Source organism: Podarcis melisellensis, assembly GCF_964234715.1.
Source record: "Podarcis melisellensis genome assembly, chromosome: 11".
In the NCBI taxonomy this organism is placed as follows: domain Eukaryota; kingdom Metazoa; phylum Chordata; class Lepidosauria; order Squamata; family Lacertidae; genus Podarcis; species Podarcis melisellensis.
Window position 1 is genome coordinate 55,569,645 of NC_138543.1, and position 15,668 is coordinate 55,585,312.

The 15,668-nt window shown below is 43.2% G+C and overlaps 1 protein-coding gene across 2 annotated transcripts in view; it reads right to left on the reverse strand.

The window, feature by feature from the left end:
• SETBP1 (SET binding protein 1) overlaps positions 1-15,668 on the reverse strand; it is a 257,196-nt gene that overhangs the window by 80,201 nt on the left and 161,327 nt on the right. The window lies entirely within an intron of this gene.

A 15,668-nucleotide genomic window follows, 5' to 3' on the forward strand; every position in this document is an offset into this window, starting at 1 on the left:
AGATCCTGTGGCTCAGAGCAGGTTGAGTTTCATTAGCTGCAACTGATACGTGTAGACTGTTTACTCAGAATAACTGGCACAGCCAGCTGAAATTAATGCACTCAGAGCGCATTTTGCTCCCAGTGTCTCCATCTGGCTCTCCGCCTGATCCTGTTGCTCCTAACGTTTTGGCTTCTCTTTGCCCCGCTGGGTGAACTGCACTGTCAAAAGGCAGGGAGGAGAACAAACACAAAAGCAACAGCCAACATGCCAAAGTAATGAGAGAGAGAGAGAGAGAGAGAGAGAGAGAGAGAGAGAGAGAGAGAGAGAGAGAGACTTTAAAACAACCACCACCAGCAGATTGGGTAAGGCAGGCTAGATGGCAGTCAATGGTTAGCACAGTGGTTAGCACAGCCTGAGCTTTGAATCAGGAAGTGTCTGCTGCAAATCTCACCACCGCCATGAATTCAACAAGTGGCTTGAGATGAAGTCCCTATCTCCTTGCCTTTCTAGCCTCCCCATCTGCTCTCTTCTTGCTCTTTAACTTTTAAGAAGTGGCAAAAAGCTCTGTTCCTACGTTGTGAGTGCTGTCATGTCTTCAGTCCAACATATGAACTGATTGCTTACAGACACAGACTTTGTTTGGATAAATATATTGATATTTGCAATGAGTTTCTACTGAATAGAATATGATTAATTATCATATGCATATTAGCATATGTATCTATCTATCTATCTATCTATCTATCTATCTATCTATCTATCTATCATCTATCTATCTATCATCTATCTATCTATATCTATCTATCTATATCTATCTATCTATCTATCTATCTATCTATCTATCTATCTATCTATCCATCTATCTATCTATCTATCTATCTATCTATCTATCTATCTATCTATTATCTATCTATCTATCATCTATCTATCTATCATCTATCGCTATATATATTCTGAGGCCCTCCTCCATGTGCCTCCTACACGAGAAAAGGGCCTTCTCTGCAGTGGCTCCCCATCTGTGGAATGGGAATGCTCTCCCCAGGGAAGTTTGCCTGGCACCTTTATTATACACATTTAGGCACTAGGCAAAAACGTTCCTTTTTAACCAGGCCTTTGGTTGATCTGATTTACATCCTATGCCCTTAAAAAATGGGGGGCTATTGGGTTGCTGCTGCTGCTGCTGCTGTTATGTATTTTGTGGTTTTGTATCTTGATTTTATTCTGTGAACTGCCCTGAGACCCCTGGGTACAGGGCAGTATATAAATTTAATCAATCAATCAATCAATATCACATTTTTCTTCTTTCCTTTTCACTTTATTTTGAAAAAAACACTTTGAAATACTACCTACTACTACTACTACTACTACTACTAATAATAATAATAATAATTGTGGCAAAAAGCTTGTCCTGAGTAAGGAGCAGTAAATCACTTGTGAGGTGAATGGATCAGCAATAAGGTTAAAACAGCTGCCATGATCATTGCATATTGGTCCAACATGTTGAACTGAATTTTACACTGAGGGCAGTGTTTAAGTGACTGGCTGCTGTTATAATTCTGTCACTTCTAGCATAAGGATCAGTTTTTGGGTGTGTGGGAGCTACGGGTATCCCAGTATGTATTGTGGGGGGTGGGAATCTGCCAAAATTAGATCTGCTGATGGTTTGCAGGCCTGGCATGGAGGGCTTGCTCAGTCCACGGTTTCCCACTCCAAACATAATGGCAAACGATGGTTTGATGAAACCAGGAAGTAACCTATTAATGGCTATGCACGAAAGAAAAGGAAGACATGTTGTGCCCATGGGCTCATTCCCCAGTCCATGAGTTGGAGAGTCATCTGAATTCAGCCATTATCAACTTGCACTTTCCTCAGAATTTCTTGTATGTATTGGCCACACCGAATCCTTCAAATTGTCTCGAAATTTCACTTTAGAGGACAGCTCTAACAATGTTGAGAAACTACCTACTGCGGCAAATGCTATCACTCTTAACATTTTAAAATCCTCAATGTTCTTTCCAAGCAGGAATCTTCAAAAGTGACTCTTTAGGCAAAACCCAACATTGCCACCATACTATCAACATATCACTTATATTCAAGGATGAATGAGAGAAATTGAGTGAAGTACGCATTTGGTCACCATCTTTGTAGGCCAAGGGACTGAGAAAAATGCAGCTTCTAGAATGTTTGATTGGGATGAATGAATAAGTTCTTAGCCTTGGCTGATGCCTCCCTGCCTAAGAAATTATCTTCTCTATTTATCGACGACACGCCTCAAACTTTATGCAGACAGTCTAATCACCCTCTGTTCAAACCCTTCTCTAATATTCAAGCACACCAACAGCTGTGACACGGAGGTGGTATAACAGCAAAAGTGAGGTTACTCTGTAATCTAGGGATCAAGCACGCAGGGAAGAGATCATAAAACAAGTTCTACGTGTTGTTTTTTGAGGGAGAAGGAAGATCAGCTCCTAACCTGCGCATAACCCCTCTCCTTAATGCCTAAGATCCACCTTCTCAGAGAGGAATCAGCAGTAGCGTAGCGTGGGTTGTCAGCACTCGGGGCAAGGCAGGTAATTTGCGCCCCCAACCCATGGATTTGCGCCCCCTAACCCTAACCCCCAGATGTTGTGCCCGGTGCGGCCGGCCCCCCCTACACCCCCCACGCTACGCCACTGGGAATCAGTTAGATCGTTTGACAGGAAGCTGGCTCACAAATCAAAGTTAATACAGTGGTAGATCGGGTTAAGAACTTAATTCGTTCTGGAGGTCTGTTCTTAAGCTGAAGTGTCTGTAACCCGAGGAACCACTGTACCTCGATGCCCTCTCTTTTAAAGCATTGGGAGATCCATTTGCAAAAACCCACACACACCACAGTTCCTCAAATGTAATTCTCTATTAAGAAGCTTTATCTGGAAAGATAAGCAGCTGGTTCCCATGTCACTAATTGCTGTCTGCTGTGATTTTAAAACATCTGCACCATTGTGCCCATCATTTTCATATTCTAATCACTCTGAATCTTGTGAGGAGCGGGGAAAGTAAAATAAAAAGACATATCGCTGATTGTTTCCCTGGGTTCATTAGTGCACAGCCTCCTCGCAGAAAGCATTAAAGGGCAAACCGAGCATTGATTGGCTGCCAGTTCATTTCTGGGCCAAATTCAAGGTGTTCACATTAGTATTTAAAGCCCTAAATATTTGAGAGACAACCTCTTTTGGAAAACACCCGTACCCAAGACTGTTTAAGAAGTGCTGGCAAATAGAGTTGGCACCAAATTTCCACCTAGAATGAAAACTGAAGTGGATATGGGGTGGTGATTAGGCAAAATAGCTGCTTTTTTTTTTTTTAAAGGGAATTTCAGTAAGATTACACAAATGCCTCGTGTGAAGCTGAAGTATACCTCTTAGACCATCTCTAACTCTACACGATGCTTTCTTGGCTCCAAAACCTCAGACCCTTTTACTGCAGAAGTTGGGGAATTACACTGGTCCTGAAAGACCTGCATTGGTTCCCAGTACGTTTCCGAGCACAATTCAAAGTGTTGGTGCTGAACTTTAAAGCTCTAAACAAACTCAACCTTTAGACCTGAAGGAATCTTTGCACACCCTTTGTTCAGCCCAGACACTGAAGTCCAGCACTGAGGGCTTTCTGGTGATTCCCTTACTGTGAGAAATGAAGCTACAGGGAACCAGGCAGAGGGCCTTCTTGGGAGTGGCACCCGCCCTGTGGAACGCCCTCCCATCAGATGTCAAGGAGATGAGTAACTATGTAACCTTTAGAAGACCTCTGAAGGCAACCCTGTATAGGGAAGCCTTTTAATGTATAATGTTTCATTATGCTTTTATCTATGTTGGGGCAACCCAATCAGATGGATGGGATACAAATCATAAAATTGTTGTTATTGTTGTTAATTTTGGGTCCCTACATGTAGATTATGAGCTTTACACAAGCTACGCCTCCTTAGGGCAAGTTACACACACATCTTTAGTTAAAAGAACTTTCTATATGTGTTGATTATTGGGAGCTGGAAAGAGCTATAGCTTCAAGTTTCAGTCTATATTTAGTCCTGAAGTGCTTGGTTCGCTTTTTAGCCAAATACTAATGAAATATTGCTGTAACGCTGGCGGGTCCTCCCTCCCTCCACCCCCAACTTTGTCCATCTCTAGGGATGTTTTGTTTTTTTCAATAACAGCCTAGCTATCTTCAGAGGGCAGTATTAGGAGGAACAGACTCTGGGAAAATCCAGAACAATAGAATTCTTCTGTCAACTCGAACAAAGGGCCCGTCACTGCTGACATAACAAATCCATTTAAATATTGTGCCTGAGCGCAACACAGTTTGGCGGTTCGGTTTTTAGGCAGCTGTGTGAGAACAATCAGACCTTAAGTACAGTACAACAGCCCTACTTACAAAAACTTGACCCCTCCCACACCAAGCGGATAACCCTTCTTTGAACAATGCGGCAGTGTCAAGCCGCTTTAAATGGGCTTCAAGTACTGCTTAAAAATGCCAAGGTTTTGCCACTGTCGGCAAAGAGGTTGCGGCGACTTTCGGAGGGATTGCTTCTGTGCATCTACTATTTCATGCAAAGTAACTCCACCTTTGAAAACGTCCCCATTCCCTGACAAAGAACGGGTATTATTAACACAGTGTGGCTGGGAAGGCTGCCCTTTTCCAGAGAAGGGATGCCATCTAACTTTCAAGGGCTTTAAACATCAACACATCACGGGATGCAGGAACACTAGAGGAATCCCATGAGATTTGCCTCTACTGATCAAGTGACCTTCGCAGATGTCCAAGACAGTGTTAGAAACTCAGACATACAAGCTAGGCAACAAATGGCCCCTTAAACCAGGGTTATCGTCGCCAAAATGGAATATGTAGTCAGTGGCACAGCAAGGTCAGGTGGTACCTGGTGCAGAAAATTTCTTGTCACCCCCCCCCGCCCCGCATTGAATTTTTGTTTTATTTTTGCCTGCAAAAATGGTTTGACTTTATTTCATATTTTCTTACAAAGGTATGTGGATTCTGAGCCTCTGGTAACAAGTAGGCGACTGTGGACAGATACTTAAATCTACAGAATGAACTGTGTTTTGGCTTGTGTTATTTTATTTATAACAGGCGGGCCCCAAGAGACTGTGATCTACTCCAACTATTAATTGACAGATGTTGTTGACCATTTTTTTGCTGAGATCGCCGCAGAGTCTATTTTGTCACCCCCCTCAGAGGTGACACCCGGGGCGAAGCGTCCCCACCTTGTAGTTGCCATTTGATGGGCAGATGGTTCTAAAGTCGTATTATTATTTTTTTGTACCTGGTATTCATTCTGACTGTGCAGACAAAATATCGCGGACAGAATTCTATAAGATGTGTTGTTAGTGTGTAAAAACAGGCAAAAGCCAAGGAACGCCAGGCATGAACCGCGCGATTTCTGTTCTCATCCTGAAGCAAAGTTCTTAACCTGAGGTGCTATTTCTGTGTTAGCGGAGTCTGTAACCTGAAGCGTATGTAACCCGAAGCATCTGTAACCCAAGGTACCACTGTAAGAACAAATTATTATTATTATTATTATTATTATTATTATTATTATTATTATTATTATTGGCTCAGGAGGAGACCAGACTAGCTTTATATATATATTTTCCTGGCCAGGGTGGCAAGTCTAATTATAGTGGGTAAAATTAAATCTGTAGCCAAATCCTCGCTGTAAAGGAAAACATCTCTATTTATTCTACTACCTTGCGTTGATTTTGTTTTACCTTCTGAAGGGAGGGAGCACAGATTTGGATCTGAAAAAGCCAATGTAAATATGAAGGCAAACAAATCTACCCTTGAAAAGTTCAGAAGACACATTTTGGATGTTCATTAATATTAACAAGTTTTGAACTGCGCATTTGTACCCTTCCAAGAAGCACAGCAATGTTTGTTTGCGTTTGAACATGTGCACGGGAGCCTTTGATCACTCGCGGTACTCCGTGGCGTTCACCTACATTCAAGTCGTTTGTTTGCATTTGTTGATTTGCATTTTGTTCGGCTCTGGAATTTAGGAGGACAGATTTACAGGATGTTGAAGGCAGCAGCTTACTTGTCAAAGGCACCCAACAGGTTGCCGCAACAAGCAGCCGGCTTTCATGGTGCTGGGTGGCAGGAGAGGGATATACAGTAGAAGCAACCCATCTCTGGGACCAAGGCCTAAGCAGAATCATGGAGGCTGGAGAATCCAGAGTCAGGAAAGCAGGCATAGAAGGCTATGCTGAATGTTACCCAAGGAATACCCAAGTCTGTTTTCCCAACTTGGGTCTCTGGCTGTTTTTGGACTACAACTCCCATCATCCCTAGCTAGCAGGACCAGCGGTCAGGGGTGATGGGAATTGTAGTTCAAAAACAGCTGGAGACCCAAGTTGGGGAAACACTGCTTTAGATAGTGTTAGATGGTTGAGTCGACCAGGAAGAAGCCTATGGACCTTGGTAAGCCCTGAATTGCTTACCAAAAGAGGCAGCAGGTCACAGATCTCAAAAGTTCCACGTTTTAGACCTGGTGGCTCCCAGCAACATTGCCCAGATTCGACAAATGAATGACAATCAGGCAAGCGAGCCATGAATTCATCTGATGAATTTATATGCCATCTTTCATTATGAAATAGGGAAGTACTGAAAATCTTTCAGAAGCTAAAAGCTGAAGGCAACAAGGTGGACTTGTTGGGGAAAGGATTCCGTAACCGAGAAGGCCCTCTCTCCGGTTGTTAGCTACCTCAGCTTTGAAGGCAGGGACACCTGGAGCAAGGCCTTGGATGATGACTGTAATGGGCAGGCAGATATTCTATCGGGTATCCCAGCCCCATGTCTGGGAGGGATGGGGAACTTGGGGCCATCAGATATTGCTGGATGCCCAGTTCCCATCATTCGCAACCTGCATGGCCAATGGCCAGACATGATGGGAGTTTAAGTTCAACAGCCACCAGAGGGCCACATCCAAGAGGGAGCAATTTGAATTGTGCTCTGATGCAAAGCAGCAACCAGTGCCACCTTGTAAGTACTGGTGAGATATGTCTCCAACAACAGATCCCTGCCAGAAATCTAGCAAGTCCGTGTTTTGGATTTGCTGTAGTTTCCAATGAGTCCTCAATGGCGATCCCAGGCACAAAGCAAACCAAATAATGGAGCTAAAGTTGATTCGTAGGTAACAGCAAAATTCTAATTGATGACAGAACAATGTCGGGGCCACTGCTCATTTCTCTGCTGCTACCACCTGTGCAACAACACCTGTTGGCTGTCCTGCAACATGCACTGGTGCAAGAACTCCTGCCTAGGCTCCTTTGTGTGGAAGACCAAAAAAGATTGGGTCATGCAATCATGGCTATACTCATTAAAATAAAAATCTTACGTTAAGTTGTAAGGAGGACCATATTAGATCTTTGCTGCAGCTAAGCCTTGGACTCCTCCCGCATCTCTTGTGCATCTCTCTGAACAACAACCACAACAAAAGTGAGCTAGGACCAGTCATCAGCTCTCAGCCTAACCTACATCACAGAGTTGTTGTGAGATTAAAGTAGAGAGCGAAGGGAACCATGTATGCCATCTAAACGGCCTCGGCCCAGTATACCTGAAGGAGCGTCTCCACCCCCATCATTCTGCCCAGATGCTGAGGTCCAGCGCCGAGGGCCTTCTGGCGGTTCCCTCATTGCGAGAAGCAAAGCTACAGGGAACCAGGCAGAGGGTCTTCTTGGTGGTGGCGTCCGCCCTATGGAATGCCCTCCCACCAGATGTCAAAGAGATAAACAACTACCTGACATTTAGAAGACATCTGAAGGCAGCCCTGTTTAGGGAAGATTTTAATGTGTGACATTTTAATGTATTTTTAATCTTTGTTGGAAGCTGCCCAGAGTGGCTGGGGAGACCCAGCCAGATGGGCGGGGTACAAATAATAAATTATGATTATGATTATGATCATCATCATCTTGAGCTCCTTGGAAGAATGTCAGATAGAAATATAACAGCAGCAGCAATAGATGATCAATCTAGAGTTTTACTCACTAGGCCACAGTACCTCTTGTATCTTCCACCTCTTTCTGCTCTGCAACTTCCTTGCTAAAATAAACAGAATAAACTCACATGTATCATAAACCTGCTGTGCTCAGTGAAATAAAGTTCTCTGGGGGGGGGATCTTTCCAGGTACTTCTGTGCACAGCAAAACCTGATTTTGCTGGTGTGAAAGGAAAGGGCAGAGCTGCAGCAAATGTTGCAAACACAGAGAACGCGTCTCAGCCCGAGTAAATATTTAAACAACGGGCGTATAAAACAGAAGCTCTGGAAAGGAACCCTGTGAAAAAGCAGAGTGGGAGGATCTGCGTTAATCTTTCATAAACCAAACCTTGAGTTGCTTCTTCACCAAGCATCTATTTCTCAGCCAAGAGTTCTGATTAAGGGAAAGCAGACTGACAACTGTGCTAAAGTGCGGCTTTAGATCGCCAGTATTTCCTAGCGCTTGGTGAACAGAGGAGCCTGCCTTTGACTAAGGCAATGCCATAGGCTGAGGCTTCGGCGATTCTGCTTGCCTTGGCAAATGAGGTGATGCCCTCTGGTTGGCATGGAGAGGAGCCAGCCTTACTGCCAGCTCTGAAGCTAGAGGTAGGCTCAGATAATCCTGGCATGGCCATTCCTGAGACATTCCCAGTGCCAAAGGTGAGAGTAAGTTTTGGGTTGTTGGGCCCAGAGAACCTTGGCTTGGATTTCCACATTGAGTTCAGACCAGGCCAACAATGCCCGAAGAAAGGAAGAACAAAGCTGTTGTGATGCTTTGGTCTGCTAATAAAACAAGACATTACAGATAACGGGAAAACTCTTATCAAAATATAAGCCAAAACTAATGTGGTACCAGTCTAAATGACTCTAATGGCTGTTGAAGCAGATATCCTCTTGGAAGCTATTCAACATTTGGGGGGCTGGAATCTACTTTTGCTTACCAAACACTGCCAAAGGTTCATCTTTTTTCCATGGACTTGAAGCATGCAAAGTCTCAAGATGGAGAAGAAGAAGAAGGGAAGAGTTTGGATTTGATATCCCACTTTATCACTACCCAAAGGAGTCTCAAAGCGGCTCACAATCTCCTTTCCCTTCCTCTCCCACAACAAACACTCTGTGAGGTGAGTGGGGCTGAGAGACTTCAGAGAAGTGTGACTAGCCCAAGGTCACCCAGCAGCTGCATGTGGAGGAGCGGGGAAGCGAACCCGGTTCACCAGATTACGAGTCCACTGCTCCTAACCACTACACCACACTGGTTGAGAGATGCACCACTTCTACATGGGTAAGTAAGAGTGGTTAAGAATAAAAATGGTATCCCATGTGAAATGACTTGGGAGCCTTTGACAGATCAACATGACACCTGGGGGGAATGGATTTGGGAGGCCTTGATTGTGATAGAGAAGAAACAGGAAGGGAGGGCCCTAAAAGGTTATTGTATGTGGTGGCAATGTAAAATCATTAAAAAGGCCTGGGAGAAGACATACAAAGACTGCAAAGGGTTTAGGAAAATGACTGTTGTTAAAAAACATTGAAGTCATGATATTGAGATATTCAGGTTTTGTTGGACTTATTGAACAAAAGACTTTGTTCCTGTACTCAAATGTGTATGCCAGGCCAAGACCAGCCAGCCCAGAAGGAAGAAGCCACTGCCAGAGAAGATTGGCAAAATAAACTATTGAATTACGCGGGACAAATTAGTTAACTTGAAACCCAGAAAGAAAGAGGACTTCGAAATTTAAAAAGGGATAAATGTTCAATGCATAGCTTTAAAGCTTTTGCGTATAGATTTTTACATTAGTATAACTTTCAAAACTCACTTGTAATAAGATGGAGTAGATTTAAACTTGAAATATTAAGTGTGTGAGGTTTTAAGGATGTGTGCGAACGAATATCAAGCCATGAAACCAAGAAGGGGGGAAGGGGAGGGAAGTCAACCAAAATTAAGGTTTAAAAATCTGTTGAAGTTGTTTTGGAAAATGTAATAAATTGTTGTGGGGGAAAAAAAGAGATGCACCACTTCTACCATCCTAGGATTCACTTGTCGTTTATGATGACCCAATTTGTAGACTGTGATACCCATTTTTTCTCCCTCCCTCGGTGCTCTGGGTCAACTTGCAAGCCATCTAGCTTCATCTGACCAAACTGATTGCTTAATCCATCCTGTCAAAGACTCATTCTCACAATTTAAGGAGGATGTGCAGAGGAGGACAACCAAGATGATCAAAGGTCTGGAAACCAAGCTGAACGTTTGAAGGAGCTGGATAGGTTTAGCCTGGAAAGGAGGAGCTTAAGAGGAGATTTGAGAGCCATCTTCAAATCTGGAAGGTAGGACTCAAACCAATGACTTCAAGAAAGGAGATTCCGACAAAACACCAGGAAGAACTTTCTGACAGTAAGAGCTGTTCAACAGTGGAACAGTCTCCCTTGGGAGGTTGTGGACTCTCCTTCCTTGGAGGTCTTTAAGCAGAGGTTGGATGGCCATCTGTCATGGATACGTGATCTGAGATTCCTGCATTGCAGCGGGTTGGATTGGATAACCCTGGGGTCCCTTCCAATTCTACAATTCTACGATTCTATTATTCATCTCAGGAATTTCAATCTGCAGGTGTCTATTATATCTCACCATTTCCTCTCCCGTTTCCCCCGTCCAGTGTGAATTTACACCTAATAAAACTTGCAAAATTGCATTTTACTTTTGGCACATAAATACACAGAACTAGGTTGCGTCATGGGGCATGAAAGCCCAGCGATACAGCCACTCCGCCGGAAAGCTTGCTGCAGAGAAAATGACGTGGAGGCCCTTTTATGATCTGAGAAATGACTGTTTTTACAGCGCACTAAATAAAGCCTACTATTGGAGCTGGAGCTTTGTAATTGAAGAAGCTTCTGCTCTTGCTGAGAGGCACTCAGACACAGAGCATGCAGAAATGGGTGTGCGGATCTGAGTACTTTTCTACATTACAGAGAGCCTTCAGTGTGAAACTGCTCCCTGCCCTCCTGCAGGTGACACATGCCCTTGTTTAAAGCAGCTAGATCAGCGGTTCTCCACCTGTGGGTCCCCAGATGTTGTTGGACCACAACTCCCTAGCTAGCTCTGGCCTTGCTAGCTAGGGATGATGGGAGTTGTAGTCCAACAACATCTGGGGACCCACAGGTTGAGAACCGCTGAGCTAGAGAAGGCCAAGGTGAAGGTTCACTGTTGTCTGCAACTAGGTCTGCACAGCCCATGGGTAGACAAACTAAGGCCTGGAGGCCGGATACGGCCCAATCGCCTTCTAAATCTGGCCCATGGACGGTCTGGGAATCAGTGTGTTTTTCCATGAGCAGAATGTGTCCTTTTATTTAAAATGCACCTCTGGGTTATTTGTGGGGCCTGCCTGGTGTTTTTACATGAGTCGAATGTGTACTTTTATTTAAAATTCATCTCTGGGTTATTTGTGGGGCACAGGAATTGGTTCCATTTTTTTCTTCAAAATATAGTCCGGCCCCCCACAAGGTCTGAGGGACAGTGGACTGGCCCCCTGCTGAAAAAATTTGCTGACCCCCAAATCTGAGAACCTTTATACCAACTTCCCCCACCCCAAACATTTTCAAGGCAAAAAGGCTTCTGATTCCATGTGTGCATGCAAACCATCCTAAATAAAACGAACACAATCCCTACCTTACACCTTGTTTGTATCTATTCACAGCCATTGCTGCTGTGTTTCATAGAATCGTAAAATTGTAGCATTGGAGGGCAATTCAGTCCAAACCTCTACAACGCAGGAACCTCGACACGTGGTGCCCCATCCAATTTGAAACCACCCCTGACCCTGCTTAGCTTTGCAAATATGCTAGCAGTTTTATTTTTTTGCATCCCCACCCCACCCCCTTTAAAAAAATAAAATGTAAAAATGTTCTGGAGTGTAGGACCCAAGCCAGTGGATACAAGTTACAAGAAAGGAGATTGCAAGTACAGTGGTACCTCAGGTTAAGAACTTAATTCGTTCTGGAGGTCTGTTCTTAACCTGAAACTGTTCTTAATCTGAGGAAGCACTTTAATAATAATTTTAATAATAATTTATTATTTATACCCCGCCCATCTGGCTGGGTTTCCCCAGCCACTCTGGGCGGCTTTCAACAAAACACTAAAATACAATAACCTATTAAACATTAAAAGCTTCCCTAAACAGGGCTGCCTTCAGACGTTCTAAAAGTTTGGTAGTTATTTTTCTCTTTGACATCTGGTGGGAGGGCGTTCTACAGGGCGGGTGCCACTACTGAGAAGGCCCTCTGCCTGGTTCCCTGTAACTTGTCTTCTCGCAGCGAGGGAACCGCCAGAAGGCCCTCGGCGCTGGACCTCAGTGTCTGGGCAGAACGATGGAGGTGGAGACGCTCCTTCAGGTAACTTTAGCTAATGGGGCCTCCCGCTGCCGCCATGCCGCTGCTGCGCGATTTCTCTTCTCATCCTGAAGCAAAGTTCTTAACCCGAGGTACTATTTCTGGGTTAGCAGAGTCTGTAACCTGAAGCGTCTATAACCTGAAGCGTCTGTAACTCGAGGTACCACTGTAAACATCGGGAAAAGCTTTTGGATGGTAAGAGCTGTTCAACAGTGGAATGGATTCCCTCGGGAGGTGTTGGACGCTCTTTCCTTGGAGGTTTTTAAGCAGAGGTTGGATGGCCATCTGTCATGGATGCTTTAGTTGAGATTCCATCTTTGAAGGGGGTTGGACTAGATGATCCTTGAGATCCCTTTCAACTCTACAATTCTTTGGTTCCATGATCTCTTTTCAAAGGGTTTAGTACTTCTTTGAGAAAGGTGAAAACTTCACTCAGGGCAAACATTTCATTAATTCCACCCCTACCCCTTTTTCTCATTTTGGCTTGGTACCTGATGGAATCTTCTCACTTCTAAGTAAAAAGCTTTTGAGAAATGATATATAATGAGATGAAAAAGATGTTGAAATATACATTTTTTTAAAAAAAAAAAACAACCAGAAGCATTTTTACTTGGTATTGTAAGTGATGATATTAACAGACAGGACAAAAAATTGTTTTTATATGCAACAACAGCAGCAAGAGTATTGTTGGCACAGAAATGGAAGCAAGAAGAATTACCAACGAAAAAAGAATGGCAGACGAAATTAATGGACTATGCAATAGATAAGATGACGGGAAGGATTCGAAACCTGCAGGACCAGTGATTGTCAGAAGACTGGAATAAATATGTTAACTATTTGAAATGCAACTGTAATCAGCAAATTACTGCAAGAAGTTTTGTAAGGAGGAATATATGAAATATTGTAAGGAAGGCTAGGATGAGAGAGTTAATAGATAAGATAATTAAAAGCAATAGTGAAACACACCAAGGAGTGTGGTGGAGCCTCCTTCTTTGGAGGTCTTTAAGCAGAGGCTTGACAACCATATGTCAGGAGTGCTCTGATGGTGTTTCTTGCTTGGCAGGGAGTTGGACTCAATGGCCCTTGTGGTCTCTTCCAACTCTATGATTCTATTATTCTATGATTCTATGAAATTAAGAAATGTAAATTAAGTGAAAAAATTGGAAAATTTTCAGATGTGGTTGATGGAAGTCCAAAAAAACTGTATAAGTTGTGACCTATGTTGAATGAATATATATATATATATATATATATATATATATATATATATATATATATATATATAACACAAGATATATAACAAGATATCTTCTCACTTTTTCCAAAGCCCCTAGTGTTTTTGGTTGTTGTTTTTTTGCTATGATTTCACTTCTGTGTACTTGATATTGCTTATTGCTTTTCACTAGTACTTAGTCCAGTTTATTCAAGAGCCCTTGATTATTCAGGGACTCGTGTGTATGCAGCATAAGAAGAAATTGGTTTCCTTCCCAATTATCAAACTTTCAGAGCCTGCTTCAGCTTGCTTCAACCCCTGCTGCACTCAAGTTGCTTTCTGCAAGAATTAATTTGGTAATAGCTGCTCAATGAGGTAAATGGTAGTAAGAATGACAAGCTAAGATAATACAGTTCACAGCTTTCGCTGCAGTTCTTTAATGCCTGCTTCCAGGTGAAGTCAGCATCTTCCTGACATCTTCCATTTATAATCAAGTTATCACTAACGATGCAAAAGATCTTAAAAACCAGCAGATCCACTTTAAATGGGAAGCGAGTGTTGCTGATTCAATCTCGACTGGAGCAACTGTAGGATGGAAAGAAGGGTTTAGTGACATTTTAGATACTTGGGGATTATGCATGACTCTCAATAGGAACCATCATAGAAGAGGTGTTCTTTCCTGTGTAAGAGTAAAGAAGAATGCCTCTTTAATGATGTTATCTGCCACCCCACCCATGGGAATACTTGTGTTTCAGCAGTGCAGGTTGAATGCAGAGAAAGAGCAGTTCTGGGATCCTTTGTTGTTGTTTAGTTGTGTCCGACTCTTCGTGACCCCATGGACCAGAGCACGCCAGGCACTTCTGTCTTCCACTGCCTCCCACAGTTTGGTCAAACCCATGTTCGTAGCTTCGAGAACACTGTCCAACCATCTCGTCCTCTGTCATCCCCTTCTCCTTGTGCCCTCCATCTTTCCCAGCATCAGGGTCTTTTCCAGGGAGTCTTCTCTTCTCATGAGGTGGCCAAAGTCTTGGAGCCTCAGCTTCAGGATCTGTCCTTCCAGTGAGCAGTCAGGGCTGATTTCCTTCAGAATGGATAGGTTTGATCTTCTTGCAGTCCATGGGACTCTCAAGAGTCTCCTCCAGCACCATAATTCAAAAGCACCCATTCTTTGGCGATCAGCCTTCTTGATGGTCCAGCTCTCACTTCCATACATCACTACTGGGAAAACCATAGCTTTGACTAAACGGACCTTTGTTGGCAAGGTGATGCCTCTCCTTTACTTTTACTTTTTTCAGAGGAGTAAAGATGTAATTGGTTGGAGAGCAAGTGCAACTTTCCTTGCTCCCATAAGTGAATAAGATAATAACGAAGGGGTTGTTTGGGACAGATGAGAACAGAGGAAGTTAGCAAATGAGAGAAATGAAGAAGTAGTGGGTGGGTACACCTTTTCTTTCCTTTAATGGGGTTCCTCCTTCAGGCTGGAAGTTTTAATGGCCATCATGCTAAGCTAATGCAACTTCAAAATTTACCAAGTCACCACTGACGTAATACAAAACAAAAGGAGGAAGAGGGGAATGGGGAAACGTTTCATTGATGAAAAGGGATTTACTTCACTAAACTCTGGATTCCTATATTGTTTCAGCTTCAAACTATGATCTTCATCTCCGATGTAATCGGTATGGCTGGTGATATAACGTCCGGAATTGGTTTAAAGTCCGTATCGTGATATCGGTTTCATAATTTTTGACCTGGCAATATATCGTGAATCATGATGTGTGTGCTTTGCTATGCAAAGATAACAATGTGGGGAAAACCGTTAAGCCAGCCAATGCCTCTATATAGCTCCATCCTTATTTCAGGTATATCACAATATTTAGCTTTGGATATATTGCAATGTTGAAAACCAGATATTGGCCAGCCTTTGTAATCAGCAAATGTAACACAAAACCATGGATAATAATAACAAGGGAAGATAGGAGAGGAAGTGTAAGTTTTAGAAACCATGGTTTTCAGGAAGCTAATGTTAACATCTGCTCTGGACCCTAGTTTGATATACAGTCAAAATCCATGCCT